This window comes from Dicentrarchus labrax, unplaced genomic scaffold (assembly GCF_905237075.1).
Source record: "Dicentrarchus labrax unplaced genomic scaffold, dlabrax2021, whole genome shotgun sequence".
Taxonomy (NCBI): Eukaryota; Metazoa; Chordata; class Actinopteri; family Moronidae; genus Dicentrarchus; species Dicentrarchus labrax.
Genome location: NW_026136724.1, coordinates 4,074,661 through 4,090,239, shown reverse-complemented (window position 1 = coordinate 4,090,239; position 15,579 = coordinate 4,074,661). Strand labels below are relative to the sequence as shown.

Genomic DNA, 15,579 nt, shown 5'->3' with positions numbered 1-15,579 from the left:
AGCCCAGCCAGGCCTCAGAGGCACTGACCCCAGTTTAGTTTAGCATGTTTTAGCCTCCCCATTCCTAAAGGTGGATTGTTGCTCAGTCTCTGCTGACTGTGACGTGTGCGTCAATGCCTGAATGTCAGCCTGGAAGTGACAGCATTCTTAGTGTCCCCCTTCCAAATTCACCACTGCACGGAAACTCAAGGGGACAGCATTAGCATAATGGCCGTCCATCTCCTGTCCGCTAGTCAGGGAACTTTACAGGCCTGAGGCAACAAAGCCGTCTTCAGTCTTTGAGGAATGAGAACAGACAACAAGGGGCAAGAGAGGACGAGGTTTTGCTGAAGTCTAACAACTTACCTCTCTGAAGGACGGAGAGGAAAGAACAAACTACTAAAATGAGGTGTTTAACATCAGCAGGTAGTACTCCTCACTTGTGTCCATGAATAGCAGGATTATTATTGTACTGTCAGTGTCTGTTCCAGCCAGCGAAGCCTCACTTCATTTACTGTTTCACAATTTAGATATAAAGGGGTTCACGAGATGGCAGCCATCTAAGAACATGACACCTGCTATAACTACATGATTGCCAGCATGAAATTAAAGCATATTATGGGTTGCAGTTTTAATGGTTTTTCTGCTTTATTGGGCCGTTTACAGTGAGGAGAGACAGAGGGAGGATGGAGACGGTGACAGAGGTCTTAGCCTGCTGAGCTAGCAGGACACTCTCTGTTAATGGTTCCTATCAAAGCTGCACCAGGCAAGGTTTTAAAGTAAAAAGATGCCCATATTAACACGTTTGCAAATCCAAATGTGGGTAGAAAGTCCCATCAGCGCTATTGATTAATCATATTTGATCAAAATTCTTAAAAGTAATCCTGGTGGTTTCACACATTTAAGTCCATTAACTACAGAATTTGTGTATTTTATGTTCATTACTGATGACCACCCTCCAAAGCATATGATACGATTCAGGATGATTTCCTACCTTGCAGGCAGTCATTAGTTTTAAGGCTAAAAAGAAGCTTTTTGGCAGCCAAATCAATTTATACATGGCTGCCAAAAAAGGATTGCATTCATAAAATATATTGTAAGGAACTCAAATTTGAGCAAATGTTGTAAAAAAGGATAAGGCTTATTGTGTCTCTGAACCCCAAAGCCACTCTATGTGTAGAATTTCTTTGTCATTAGAGCTTTGTTTTAAGTTTTTTTGATGAGACAATTGACCAATGAGACAATCCCATTGACGATTGGGATTTCTCAGAGTAGGGAGGTGGAGGTACAGTATTGGCAAGGATTGCTATTAGTCACACTTAGGGCCGATTCAGACCAAATCCAGTTTTGTGACAAAAACACAGCTTCTCTCTTTCATTTTGATATTGGGGTTGTCCATTTAGGCTGTGGGGGCTGCAGGGGATGCTGGAAGGTAAATGCAGCAACCTGAGACAGAAACGCAAACATCATGCTGCAGTGGTCAGTGTAGTGATTAGATTGGTCAAACTGCTCCACTGTCAGCCTGAATTATCACTGATACCAGAGTTTTGTTGACTATGATACTCTCCAAGTTGTGTCCTCTCTTGGTTTATTCCGTGTACCCATTTTCGATGTTGCAGTGATACAAAACAGTGAAACCAAGAAGCTTCCTTTGGTGCTTGTCCAGTTGTTTGAGAGACAGCAATGGTCGAGCGACCAGTGAATGAGAGAAATAAACAATTTCCCTTTTGTTTCACAACAGTTATGTTATAAAGCACAAATAAACATACCCTCGCCAACATCTGATTTGGTCTGAATACAGCCGGGGAGCTGTGGAAACATATTTTCCCAGGACATAAACAATCATTTGCATGCAAAAACAATATAGACAATATAGTGTCCTTAATACAGTATAAATCGCATCTCGACAGCACTAAATTAGCTCATGTCACCCAAGAGTAACCAAAGTCAGAAATGTTCAAATCATATACATATAGGGGTTCTAAAGGAGATATATGATTCATTATAACTTGGGTTTTCCTTTCTCTGGTCTTATTCATTATAATTCTTGGAATGCAGTTGCATTATTATAAAAAGGTCCAAATGGGTTACAAACACGAGTGGTCAGAGAGTCAGCCTGGTTGCAACTGCTACAAGTTTGGTAGTCCTTTAAGCAGAAAGTCTGCCAGTGATCTTTACAATGGACAGTTTGGGTTGTAATTTTACCATTCACCTTATTTTCCCTTCCAGATAAATTTGACTACCTGGGATTATGTTTTCCCACGTCCGACTGCTTGTAATTGTTGACCAATTGGACATTTTTAGCAATGTTGCCGCATCTCAGCACTTACTTTGGTGAGTACAATGCTATTACAACAGAACTACCAAAAGCTCAAACTACGAGCTTACAGAAATAAAACGCCTTAATAAACTGTCGTTTGTCTTTTAGAGGTCCAGTGTGTAACATTTAGAAGGATCTATTGTCAGAAATGGAATATAATATTTATAGCTATGTTTATATATTTTATATATGTTAGTGTATAATCACCTGAAAATAAGAATTGTTGGGTTTTTGTTACCTTAGAATGAGCTGTTTTTATCTACAGAGGGAGCGGGTCCTCCAGCAGAGTCCACCATGTTAAGCATCCATGTTTCTACAGTAGCCCAGAAATAACAACACCATAGTTTCTCCTACATGCTTGGAAGGGGGAAGTTGTATTCAAATGGTTGCAACTTCACTGCTAGATGCCACTGAAATCTACACACTGGACCTGTAAAAAACAGTGCTGTTTGGCATAGACCTCCAAGTGTCCTTGAACGCATCAATGATGAGAGTTTTCAAAACAGTCCCTGCTTGCATTGATAATGTAATTCTGACAAAAAGCAAGGCGACCTAATGTTCTATGTGATGGATTACCTATCTCGAGCAAGTGAACTGAAACCAATGGGCGCCTTGAAGGTAGGAAATCAATTCTCCAACGTAATGCTCTATAAAGGGTCGGCAAAGATGAAAAGTCTACACTGTGTGTAGTTTATGGGCTACATGATGAAAAAACACTTTTTCCCTAAATGGACATTTTGGAAGCCTGTATGTATATATTTTGTGTGCGTGTTGTGTGTGAGCGCGGTCTATCAGCAGTGTGGTGCAGCAGCTGGAGGGAAGACAGGAGGACACTGCTGGAGGTGATGCTATCACAGTGACGGATTGGATAGTCTGCTCCTCTTCTGTTCTCCCATCACTGTCCTCCTCACTATCTATCACTTACTGCCTGCCTTTCTCCTCACACCTCCAACTGTTATTCCCTCTGCTCTGCCTCTTCTGTCCTTTGCTGTCTCCAGCTTACGTCTCCCACTTTCTCACATTCTCTCTATTCATCTCCTTTTCTCTATTGGCCATTTATCACCGCACACCTTTTAAGTGTATAGGTGGGGGGGGGGGTGCTTTTTGTGGTTTTGTTGGACAGCTAAGAATAGACTAGGAGCACGTTGACTCGCCATAGGTTAATATTCCGTGGTGGATTTTTCCACACGTTCTCACTCATGTGAAGTCCCATTGATATATTTCTGTGTGCACAGGGGGGTGTTACTGCAGCTAGAGTAAACTTTAGCAGGGTGCTTGGGGTCAGTGGTCAAGACAGAGCTGTTTCTGTGAGTGTGTGTTTGTGTGTGTGTGAAGCTCTGTCCTTGTGAGAAGCAGTTTGAATTGTAGACTTTCAGAATGAGGACATTTTTGGCATATTCTGGTGAGGACATTTTCACTTCTTCACTAGTTTACTTTAGGTTTCAGACTTGGGTTAAAGCAATGGTTCTCAATTATTTTCTGTCATGCCCCCCCTAGGGGACAGAAATTTTTTCACGCCCCCCTGAATTGGAATAATATTGAGAACCTGATAATATTTATTTGTACAAACCACTGTATGAGTTGCTGACACCAGCATTCTGCATACAATCACCTGATTATCAAAATAGATTAATAAAATGAGCTGAGATAACATCTGCAACAACTAAAAACAATTTCCAAGTTCAGTTTATTAACTCAATTTGTAACATTTAAGACTGCTCAGTCTGTGTGATTCTCAAAACAGAGAAAAAAGAACAAATGATTCACTGGGATGTGCATTTTTATAGACTTAACACAGTAACATTCAAAACATTTTTAACTGTAAATATTGGTCACTTGTCAGCTTCATCAGCTTAATCCTTTTCAAAAAGGTATATGACTTTTTAACATTTGGTTTTTTTTGTGCAAAATTTGCAACAATATTACTTAAATTTAACGTTTGTCTGTTAGATGTTCTGTGAGTTGTTCTTGGAGGTCGTCTGAAATGTCAAATATACGTCTCCCGATTGTGTCAATGGAAAGAGAGACAGCATTCAGTGTCTCAACACTTTTCTTACCTATGACTGTGACCATGTCCAATGCTGCTAATGATGCCGCGCTCACAAAATGACCGGCCTGTTGGCGATACTCATCGAGCTTTCGAAGAAAAAAGTCCAGTGGCTTATTGACTGAAGGTCTCCAGGTGCCATCTTAATTTGTTTGGTTTCGTGCTGTCATTTCCGACCGTATTCACGGTAAACCCAAAGGCTGTGTAGGCTCCATCGTATTTCCTGCTCTCATGAAGTTTATGCCGGTTACCGTCACTTGCCGTTCTTGCCTCTGACGCCTCCTCCGTTTTTCTTTTTACTCCTGTCAGAAACTTCTCCATCTCTCCTCCTCCGTCAGTCACCCCTGCCTGTCAGGCCCCTGGGCGCGCCCCACTATTTGAGAAGTACTGGGTTAAAGGAACCCGTAGAATATTCGGGGAAACGGCCTGTTGTTTGACACTCTTGTAAAATGATGAAAACATGAAGTAGATGCCACAAATGTTAAAACAACAATATGTGGTTTTAGGGGAAGAACTATTTTTTCACCAGGAGGTCCCAATGTCCTGACATCATAGTAAAGCTGCCAGATTTGGTACAATCGTGTGTTTACAGAGACCAAAACCTGGGCTCACTTCCTGTATAAAGCAACCAGCGCTACAGCTATGGCCCTCACCTTTGCCCTGTCTCCACTCCCAACCTGATGTTGGTGTGTGCTAAATCATATGAACACAAACATTTTAACTACTCAATGAATGAAAAACTGCTCAGCTTTCATCTCTCCATACATCCATGATCTATTATCACTTAACCTGTGCAAGGTGATGGGGAGGCTGGAGCCTATCCTAGCTCTCATTGGGTAAGAGGTATACCCTGGACAAGTCACCAGTCAATCAATCTTTCAAAGTCACAGTGCACCTATGGGAAATTTAGAGTTTCCAATTCACCTTAGGTTGTGGGAGGAATGCACACAGGCAAAGGGAAAACATGTAAACTTCATGTAGAAAAAGCCTCAGTCAGCCGGTTGATTTAAACCCAGGACCTTCTTGCTGTACAGTGCATACAACTCAACAAGGTCAAATATATAATAGAATATTCCATTCATCAACACATTATCCCCTTGGAAATAGTAAGATTAACAGTACATATAACAAAAAACGAATTCCTTGTACTTGTGGCCAGTTTGTACTTCTGCATTGAATCTACGCTGTAGCCAGATTTCGTTTCAAAGGCGGCAGGGGGAAAGGGAAACGAGGAAAACACAACACAGATTATTGAGGAGAGATTTTCAGTTTCAGTGGCATAGAAGCCCCACCGCCAACTAGCATCTTGTTGTTTGCAGACACACACAAATATAAATGCTGAGATCAGCATAGGTCACTCGCCTACATCCAACTATATATTAGCCTTTAAAAGTTAGCTTTATCCAGATATGACCAATATGAAAGGTTGTCTAATTTGCAACCCCTTTGTTGGCAAAGGGAAAATAAGCAGAGTCCTCTAGCTCCACCTACATTTTTTTAATGTTTTAATTGCAGGTTAAAAATCAACTGATATTCAATTTTTCCCAGCTGCTTATTGTAAATACCCAAATCAAGCAGTTTTCTTTGTTTAGAATGTTTTACAATCTATTAATACATGTTCTGTGATTTCCTTACAAATACAGACCTCACACTGAAAATATCTGGAGGGGAAAAAAAGTCCTCGGTTGGAGTCAAAGTCCTCAATTCAAGGCTTAACGTCTCACTTGCCAAGGGCTTAAAAGTGCAGTAGGCAGGTAGCGAGGCGGTGTCTTTGAGACTTCCAAGAGCTCACAGAGATCCCCTTCTGTGCTATTTGTAGCCGTGGTGTGTTTGCACTACATTACAGTAAAACTGGACTCTGCGTCCTTGCGGCCTACACTGGTTTCATTAATCAGAATTCAATTCCAAATGAGTTGATTTGCCAAATGCAATAAACATCCAGAGGGGATGATTTGATGTGGCCACACAAATGGTCAGTTATTATCTAAATAAAGGGAAGGAAACAAGTTTCCTTAAACAGTAATAATCTTTCCTCCTCATGGAAATGTTTTTTTCTTCCTACCAGTAATCACAGGCTGGCTCACGGAGGCATGTAGACACCATTATTCCCGAGCCAGAGTCTGTCTCACAGTTAAATGCTGATTCAGAGATCAGAACTGAGGCTGGTGAAAAGGATGAGCACTGTCCCACAGTCTGACACAGGGACGGATGACTCAAAGCTAACATGAGCACTAATGGAGTGTTATTGTAATGGAAGTCATGTGTTCATAGTCTGTGTGTGTCTGTTGTTATGTATCTATGTTTTATAGGCTCAAGAAAGGATAGAGAGCCAAGGAAACTCCTCCACAGTAAAAGCCTTTGATGGTCTGTATTTTAAGGTTTAAGGTTTCAGTAAGGGTTAGATTTAAATTATGGGAGATTGAAGTTTAAAAACTAGACAAACCCCACCCTCAACATAGAGAAACGAGGGATGAGACAACAATGGAGAAAAACCAATAAAAATAATTTTTTTCCAGTGTTTTGTTGAACAACAGTGCTCATCAGAAAAATGACAGCACACAATACATACGCTTACATTTTCCCGACATGCAACTTCTTTCTAATCATGCAAATGTATGACGGTTGTATTGTATTATGTATGTAGTGTGATGTTGTTATAGGGCCACAAAACATTGTAGGGAATGGTGGTGGGGGTGGCGCATACAAAGCATTTGACTGTGAGACCAGAAACCATAGTCCGTGTCCCATGTCCAACCAACAGTCAATATTGGTTTTGTTTTGTTTGTAACCATGGACACCAGTTTTTCTTAACCTTAATCAAGTAGTTGTTGTTGCGTAAACGGTAAAGGTACCCGGATGTCTGCACAGAGCCAAAACGTACACACTCAAAATTTAAGTCATGCAGACCCTCACATACTAGTATTTACTCTAAAGTGCTCAAAGGAACAGCTACCATGATAACTGGGTGACTTCATTTGTTGAGGATGATTGCGTTGAGATTGTTCAGGTTTTTAAAAGCACTGACAAACAATGTTGTCCTGCTGAAAGCGGCTCCAGGAAATCTCTTACAGGGGTTTATTTTGGCAATGGCAAATTACCTGTTTTGTCATTTATTTTGGAGGACTTGAGCAAGAAAGGTCCTCAATCAGAATGGCATCATCTTTACACTGCTTATCTGGGTTTGGGTTGCCTTGGCAGCAGGCTAAGCAAGGCAGCCCACACATCCTTCTCTCCAGCCACCTCCTCCAACTCTTCCTCAAGGGTTGCCAAAGCAGATGGGATCTCTCCAACATTCTATCCCAGGATCATTCAGACATGCCCAGAATAGCTCCACAGGGAGGCTTCTGGGAGGCATTCTGGTCCCATGCGACTTGGAGCTCCTTCAGAATGTTCCTTGCAAACAATAGACATTTTGGCTACTTGCACCTATGTTCCCATTATTTCAGCCATTACCCAGAGCTCATTATCATGAGGACAGAAGGGTAGAAGGAAAAAAAGAAGTTTTCAAATAATTTTTTAATTTTTAAATTTCTAGGAAATTAATAAATCACTTTTAAGGACATTCCTTGTGTATATCTATACATTTTAAACTTTACATGTGTTATTTAACGCAGTTAGATATTTTTTACTTTTGGACATGTAGAAAAAGGACAAAGTCAGGTTACCTTAGTCATCATGGTAAAGGTGACTTGCAGTTTGGTTATAGGTTTGGGCATCAAAACTAGTTTAGGATTAGGAAAACACTGGAAACCATAACTATGTTTTCATTAGTGTATAATTATCTGAAAATAAGAATCGGGTTGATTTTCAGTTTTCAAGTAACTTAGAAGGAGCCTTTTATATCTACAGACGGCATGGGTAACCTTTGTTTGCCTTTGCCCGTGTTTCTATAGTATCCCAAAAGGGACAAACCAAACACTGGCTCTAGATAGGGCAGTTTTTCTTACACTGCATGCATTTTTTGCACATTTTGCACACTCTGTAGGTTTCACCTTCATGCTTGGAAGGGGAGGGTGAAGCACAGGAGTTGCAATCTTCATTTACACCACTAGATGCCACTAAATCCTACACACTGGACCTTTTAAGTTATGTTACATATGTCACGTAAATTAAATAAAAAAAAAAACCTTTTGGATACACACAGGACACCAACAGCAGTCTCCTAGGTCAAAGTTCCGAAGACATTTGTGCATAAAATGCATGCTGTCTGCAGAATGTAAGTCAGTAGAAACTGAAATACAAAAATGCATTGTGATAACATGCAAAATGACTTCAGACACTGGCAGATGATTCATACGCAATTTGGTGATACCAGCAGTTATTGTTGGAAATAGTTTTGAAACATGCTGTGAATATTCATCATGTTGTGAAGAGAGGTAATTCTACTGTTTGAAAATGAATGTATTCAGTGAAGGGAGGAAAAGTGTCTGCATGTGTCTGTGCCACTAGATAATACCTGTCTGGATTGTTTCACCAGCTGCAGATATCCTGCTAACCCCACAATCCCTTCACTTTAGTTGAGTGTGTGTGTGTGTGTGTGTGTGTGTGTGTGTGTGTGTGTGTGTGTGTGTGTGTGTGTGTGTGTGTGTGTGTGTGTGTGTGTTTTCTCACACTTCCCCTCTCGCCCTCCCTGGAATTGGCACCCTGGGCCAGATTATGCAGGAACAGAGCGGCAGAGACTGGCACGGACTTGAAAGACACGTCGCACCTTTCACCCACAGCAAAGAAGCCAAAGCAGCTGTCTGAGTGTTGCTCTGCTGTAAAACCATCAGACCAGAGCGCAGCTATACGCTGTGGGTGCGGGTTTGAGCTGTGTGTGTGTGTGTGTGTGTGGGGGGGGAAGCTGGATAAGTCATTCTGGATTTAAAGACAAAGGGATTTAGAGGAGGAGGCTTTTCTCTTTTTGTGTCTGTCCATCTCTGGAGGCTGCATATGAACAGGGCTGAAGAAAGGTGGTGAAAAGAGAGAGACAAAGGGATTTAGAGGAGATGAGCGCCCTGTTTTGTTCCCTGAGAAGATAAACTGTATAGAGAGAAGAGGCAGTATGAGTAAAAAAAAAATTCTGTCATGATCAAAGGGAAATTGTGTCAGGATCTTGACATTACAAGCTTTTTTTCCTCGATATCATCAAATTATCACATTATGGGACACAATATACACAGTTCAAATCCAGCTGGGGCCCTTGTTGCATGTCATCCCCTGTCTCTCTCTCTAAGGAAGGCATAAGGCTCATTATTTTTGTCACCAACTCTCACCCAGACTTTAATATGAATCTAAATTTGGTTTAGATTTATTTTCCACTGGTTTTCCGGTCCACACTTTTTTCCTGCTGCGAAAGCAACTGTTCATCGTAGTTTACAGCAAACACAGTTCTCCTGTGACGCTGACAGCTGAGAAAGTGCTTTTGGCTTAAGAAGAAAAGGAGAAAATGAAGAAATTCATTAAGCAACTGCATCCCTCAGAGTAATTACAAAATGCAGTGAAACTTAAATTGGAAATAATGGAAATCCCAACAGTAACTATACAATCAAGACAATGTCATAACAAAATAAAAGTTAAAAATGTTCAAATGTTTGGTTAATTCATGAGCTATTTACTGTCTATTTCATTTCTTAGCATTTTTGTAACAGCATATTTTGTAAGATGACAAAATAATATCACATGCAAGGATACACATGCCTGCACACATCCAGTGCCGGCTCCACTTAAATACATTTGTGCTTTGCTGTTAGACTGCAGGTTTTGCACTGCTCATCCTGAGAAAATAAGACATGGAAAGAAATAGCAGTCGTGTATGGAACTTCATTTTAATCTTGTTGGCTTTTTTATTAATTCTTAGTGTTTGTTACTGTGGCATATGTACAAGAGTTTCCATATATGTCAAATAATAATGTTATTTTCATTATTTCAACAAATAAACTCAAGAATGTCAAGAAAGGGCAAGAAAAACATCTATTTTCCTCATTAAACAGAAAAATACAACCGTATACCTTCTGAATTCAGGTTTCTCTCTTATACCGAACTGAGAGCTTGTTAAGTGATCTTAAAACTCACTTCATTCAATATAAAACTGACCAAATCCTCTTTATTAGCCTTAACACTGTTCCAACAATCACCAACTCTTCTGTCTAACTGTCTAACAGAGTTAGATGTGAGAATATTCTGGCTGTATGCATTGTCGCTGCCTCTCTGAAGCCTGACCTCCCTCGCTCCAATACCCGCTTCATGTCTGTCCTCTCCTCTGCCAGGCTGTCCCTGCTGTCTCCCCATCTATCTCAGAGTTAGAGTCTTGTCTGAATCTTCTGCAAACCACATTATAACTGTATTCCCTGTTGTCAAACTAGTCGAAATAAACCCTTTATTCACCGCAGTTAGATGTAAAAATACACTGACTATCATTTTCCGGGGGGGCAGACCATTAAATTAGCAAAATAAAATGACAGAAATCGCCCAAAAACACAATCACTGGCAGCTGATATAGTCATTCAATTGCCCGATCCTACTTGAGGAGACCTTTTGATCCCAGCTGGTCTAGGGCCCTCTGAGCTATACTTTTATAAATCCATCTTAAGTTATGTTTTGTGTCGAGCAACAGAAAAACAACTCATTAGCAACCTCAGGTTTTGAAATTAACTGACATCACAGTACATGACTTCTGGGTAATGAAGCCTTCAAAATCCAAACAAATTCTTTCTTGCAGCCATATGAAGGAACCAATCTGTGAACTTCCCACATTCCAGTTTAAAAACTGACAGTACAGCTGCGTGTGACAAGTAAAAAAACAATCCTCCATTTCACTTTTTTTTTTCTCCCATCACCTCCCTTTCAATTCTTTATCTCGTCTGATTTTTGCCCCCTCGGGGGTTAAACACACCGTGTAGAGAGAAAAAGGGCAAAGTGCTCATGAGAGGAGGGAGAAACTTTGATGGCTCTGAGGGAAAGTCAGAGCAGTTTGTCATTATCTTGTCTGTGGTGCTATAATTATACCCCCACTTTTCTCTTTGAGATATACTGACACACACATACACACACACACAGAGACACACTGGTCTCTACACAAGTAGTTGCACATGCATACAAATGCCCAAATTATGGGGCCTTCAGATGTACAGCAGCACAGGTACACACATGTCACACATATAGTAAACACGTATCTCTACAGTGCAGCGTGCAGCGGCAGCATTAGGGAGTGCTTCTGCTGTCCTGCTTTTCACTGCACCGTTTGAGCGTAATGGCTTCAGCATGAAAGAAAAGGCAGAGTGAACGTTTATCGCAGGTTTTTGTGCTGCGCTTACAGGCGGGCTAACTGTCCCCTGAAGCAGACATGTCTCTGAGCTCCGGTGACAGGTTTAATGTTACCGTGGGACAGGGAGAGTCCGGCTTACCCAGGTGTCGGATATCCTGGAGATTTACCCTGAAGTGACCACAGCAGAGTTCACTGACCTCAGCCTATTCTGTGTTTACATGTTCATGTGGTATGTGTTTATGTGTACACAGTTAGGCTTCTGCAGGCAGCTGGCGTGCTGCCACTTTCTTTTAATCAAAGCTGCATTCTGGTGCATCTCGTGGTTATGCAGGTGTGAGAGGGATGGTTTTTAAAAAGCTTTAACAGGCAGGCGGGGCATTCAAGGACACACCAGAATCAGAGAGGTGGTATTTGGCTACTGAAAAGCAATCCATTCAGAGGCTACTTTATTGGAAAATCTGATGAGTGTTCAAAGCAGTCCCTTTTCAGAACTACATTATTACACAATGATAACAATATTTAAACTAAAGGTCATGCCATTCTGCAAATAGATTTTCAAAGTGTCCGGATATAAACTTAAACGGTTTGTCCTTAACGGGCTAAATTACACTAAACTATTGAACCATATGGTCTTTAAAGGGATAGTTCAGATTTTTGAAGTGGGGTTGTATGAGGTACTTATCCATGGTCATCTTCAGTAAGCAGCAACACAGATGCTATATGCTGTTGTGGAAGGAGGCAGCAGAACATTTTATTTTAGCCACCTAAAAAAATCCATATCAGTTTAAGTGTACGCTATATTAGAGTATAGAGAGTATTTTCATCGCTTTACCTTGCCTTCAGACAGCTCTTTCCAACTTGAACCTAAGGACTTATACTGCTCTCTCCAAAACCACCAAACTCCTTTGACAAAAATAGTAACTTTCCCTGGCAGAACACAGGAGTTGATGGTCTACATGTTCACACAATAACACAAACAAACTAACCGATCGAGGAATCCATGGACCAGCAACTCCTGTGACTGTAAGTCTGGTGCACATAATGGCTTCAGTTCTCCAGAAAGGGCTGTCTGACGGCAAGGTAAAGCAGTGAAAATATTCTAAATATAGCCTTCACTTAAACTGATATTGACTTTTTTACAGAGCTAAAACACGTTCTGTTGGACTGTGTTGACTCCATATCAGCTCCTGGGTTGCTGCGCTGAGCTGTCCTCTGGAACCTCTGGACCTTCCTAGTTTCATTGCAGCTATACATAAAATGAACACTAAAAATGAGAATATCTGGGCCTCAGCTTTCATTTTGAACATTCTTTTTTTTTTATCTGCCTCCTGTGAGTCCTCTAACTTTATGGAAGTGCAATACTAAAGTGCCCCTTAGATTCTGGAATTGATTTCACTGCTTAGTTAGACTCTACCCGTGTAGTTCTTCTTAGGAAAGACTGTTAGAAAAGCCTCAGTTAGACCATCATGGGCCACTAAAAACCTTCCATTAAAACCACTGCTAGTGAAATTCTTACGATGGTCTGTTAACAGCAGCTTTAGGCGAGGTGAGGCCTCAGGGTACTGCAGCTTTTACAGACAACCATCCCTGAAGAGCTTTGAGTAAAATAAAATCTGCACTACCTCATAAGTTTGGTCGGCAACACTGATTCACTTATATCTGACTTTTGCTGAAGGGGAAATATCTGGAGTTTGCAAGTACATTATTATTATTAGCATTAATTGCTAATGAGAATTGATTAAGAGTTAAACAGTGACTCTGCAGCAAATATCGTGTGTATGTCTCTGTGTTTTTGCGTGTTTGTTTGGCCCCGTTGGCCCCCGCAGGGAAGCCCAGTGCTTTTAGCCCCGGGCATACACACTGTGTCCATTCAACAGCTCCCTACAGTGCACTTACATAACAGGCTTCAGCACAATAATCATGAATCGTTTAAGCATTTATTTCTTTAAACTTTTCTTTCTGCTGCTTTTTGAAAAGTTTTGCGGATGTCAAGAGGTTAGAAACGCTGGTTTGTGACTACAGGGTTGCTGGTTCAATCCCAGTTGTGTTAAAATTCAAATGTACTTCAGTTTGAATGTAGTGTGGGGTCACGCAGTAACTTAGAGTGGGGGTTCCCAAACCTTTTTATTTCACAGACCCCAACAATAGATGTACATTAGACCACAGATCCACAATTTGAGAGGATTTTTCTTAAGGAATCTCCTCTGAGTAATTATGGCCCGAGCAACAAGTGCCACGAAGTCCGCTTGAAATGCAAGGGTTTTTTTTATTTGCTTGAAAAACTCCTGAAACAAAATTCAACAGTGGTGGAAATTTACTGATTTGCATTTCACACATGGCTGTGGCAAAATGGCTTGAAAGCGGCCCCTAAATGCAGCCCCTGTGTCCTGTTTTACTGATATGTATGAAAAATAGTACGTAGCCTACATGTACCATGACCAGACAACCACAGAGGCCTCCTGGACCCATACCCCAAACCCAACAGGAATTCAGCCATTTTGAATTTAGTGGTCATTTTTTGTGGTATTTTAACAAACTCCTCCTGGGGAATTAATCGGATCGACTTCAAATGGTGTGTGTGTGTGTGTGTGTGTGTGTGTGTGTGTGTGTGTGTGATCTTCATCACGATGAAAACCTGTGCTATTTGTGACTGTGCTTCAAACGGTGTGTTGGTTGCTTGGCGCCAAATTTAAGGAAGGAAACAGGAAGTTGTCATAAATTCAGTGTACTTCGTCCTTATCTCCACCAAACTTCACATGTTTGATAAGAGACATCGCCCTGAACACATCTACATGCCAATATTCAGGCATAGTCATAGCGCCTACTGGAAACAGGAATTAAGGCTTATGTGGCATCTGATTTATGTGAAATTTTCAGGGTGTGGTCTACACGTGATGCTAGCACATGACGCAAACGCAGCACACCCCAACACAACTGACTGTGAGCTGCTTGCAGCTTTAATTTGTTTAATTTTTAGGTTTGGAGATTGTAAAGTCTTCACAGACAATCAATGATCAAACTAGGATCACTTTGAATTACAATACATCAGCATCAGCTGTTTTTCTTCCCTTGTTGTTCCAACTTCGAAAAATGTGACAAAAGTTGAAATATACAATTCCTCCTTTTGCTGGGGACCCCCTACAACACAGTCAATGACCCCTTTGGTCTGCAGTTTAAAAAGCACTGACTTAGACAGGTTATGCATTAAAATAACAACACTTTCCATCCCAACATTTAATCTGTACCCCATTATTTCCTACAGTTTCCTTTATTTGCCATTGAGGTTCCTTTGATGAATACATTTACCCGCAGACCCCCCTTCAGAGCTGCTCAGTAGACGTCTGTGGTCATCCTGAGCTTTTTTCCAGGTATGAATGTGTGCAACCGCATGAATATGAAGCAGGGCATTCCAGCAAAAGGAGCATGTGTTCTCAGTCCTTTCCCCGGATAAATAAAAGGTAAAGAAACATTTCCTCTGGTCATTTCCGTGTCGCAATGGGAGCAGGTGGTCAGCGGCTGGCCTGTCACAGCGAGGGCCCGCACGGTCCCCCTCTGCTGGTCCGACTTCTCATAAATGACATTATGGAAAGTTAATGTGATGTCAGCTTCAGTGGAAAGGATGAATCTGCCTCATAAACTGTCAGCATTGTCAAAGTTTTATAGAAGGGCCTCGCCTTGTTGCCTTTTACAGAGACTCAGGTGGAGCATTACGCACTTGAAAATCAGGTGTGTGTGTGTGTGTGTGTGTGTGTGTGTGTGTGTGTGTGTGTGTGTGTGTGTGTTTGGTACAGTTGTGGTACACTGGTAGCTTTATTCCTGCCAGCTCTATGAATGCCAGTCTGTAAGCAGAGAGGGTCAGAGAGACAGACTGCCTTTAGAGCTCAGTGTGTGTGTGTGTGTGTGTGTGTGTGTGTGTGTGTGTGTGTGTGTGTGTGTGTGTGTGTGTGTGTGTGTGTGTGTGTGTGTTTGTGTGTGGGGGTGTGTGTA

The 15,579-nt window shown here is 41.3% G+C and overlaps 1 protein-coding gene across 2 annotated transcripts in view; it reads left to right on the top strand.

The window, feature by feature from the left end:
- chst11 (carbohydrate (chondroitin 4) sulfotransferase 11) overlaps positions 1-15,579 on the top strand; it is a 91,510-nt gene that overhangs the window by 61,074 nt on the left and 14,857 nt on the right. The gene's annotated exons all lie outside the window — the stretch shown is intronic.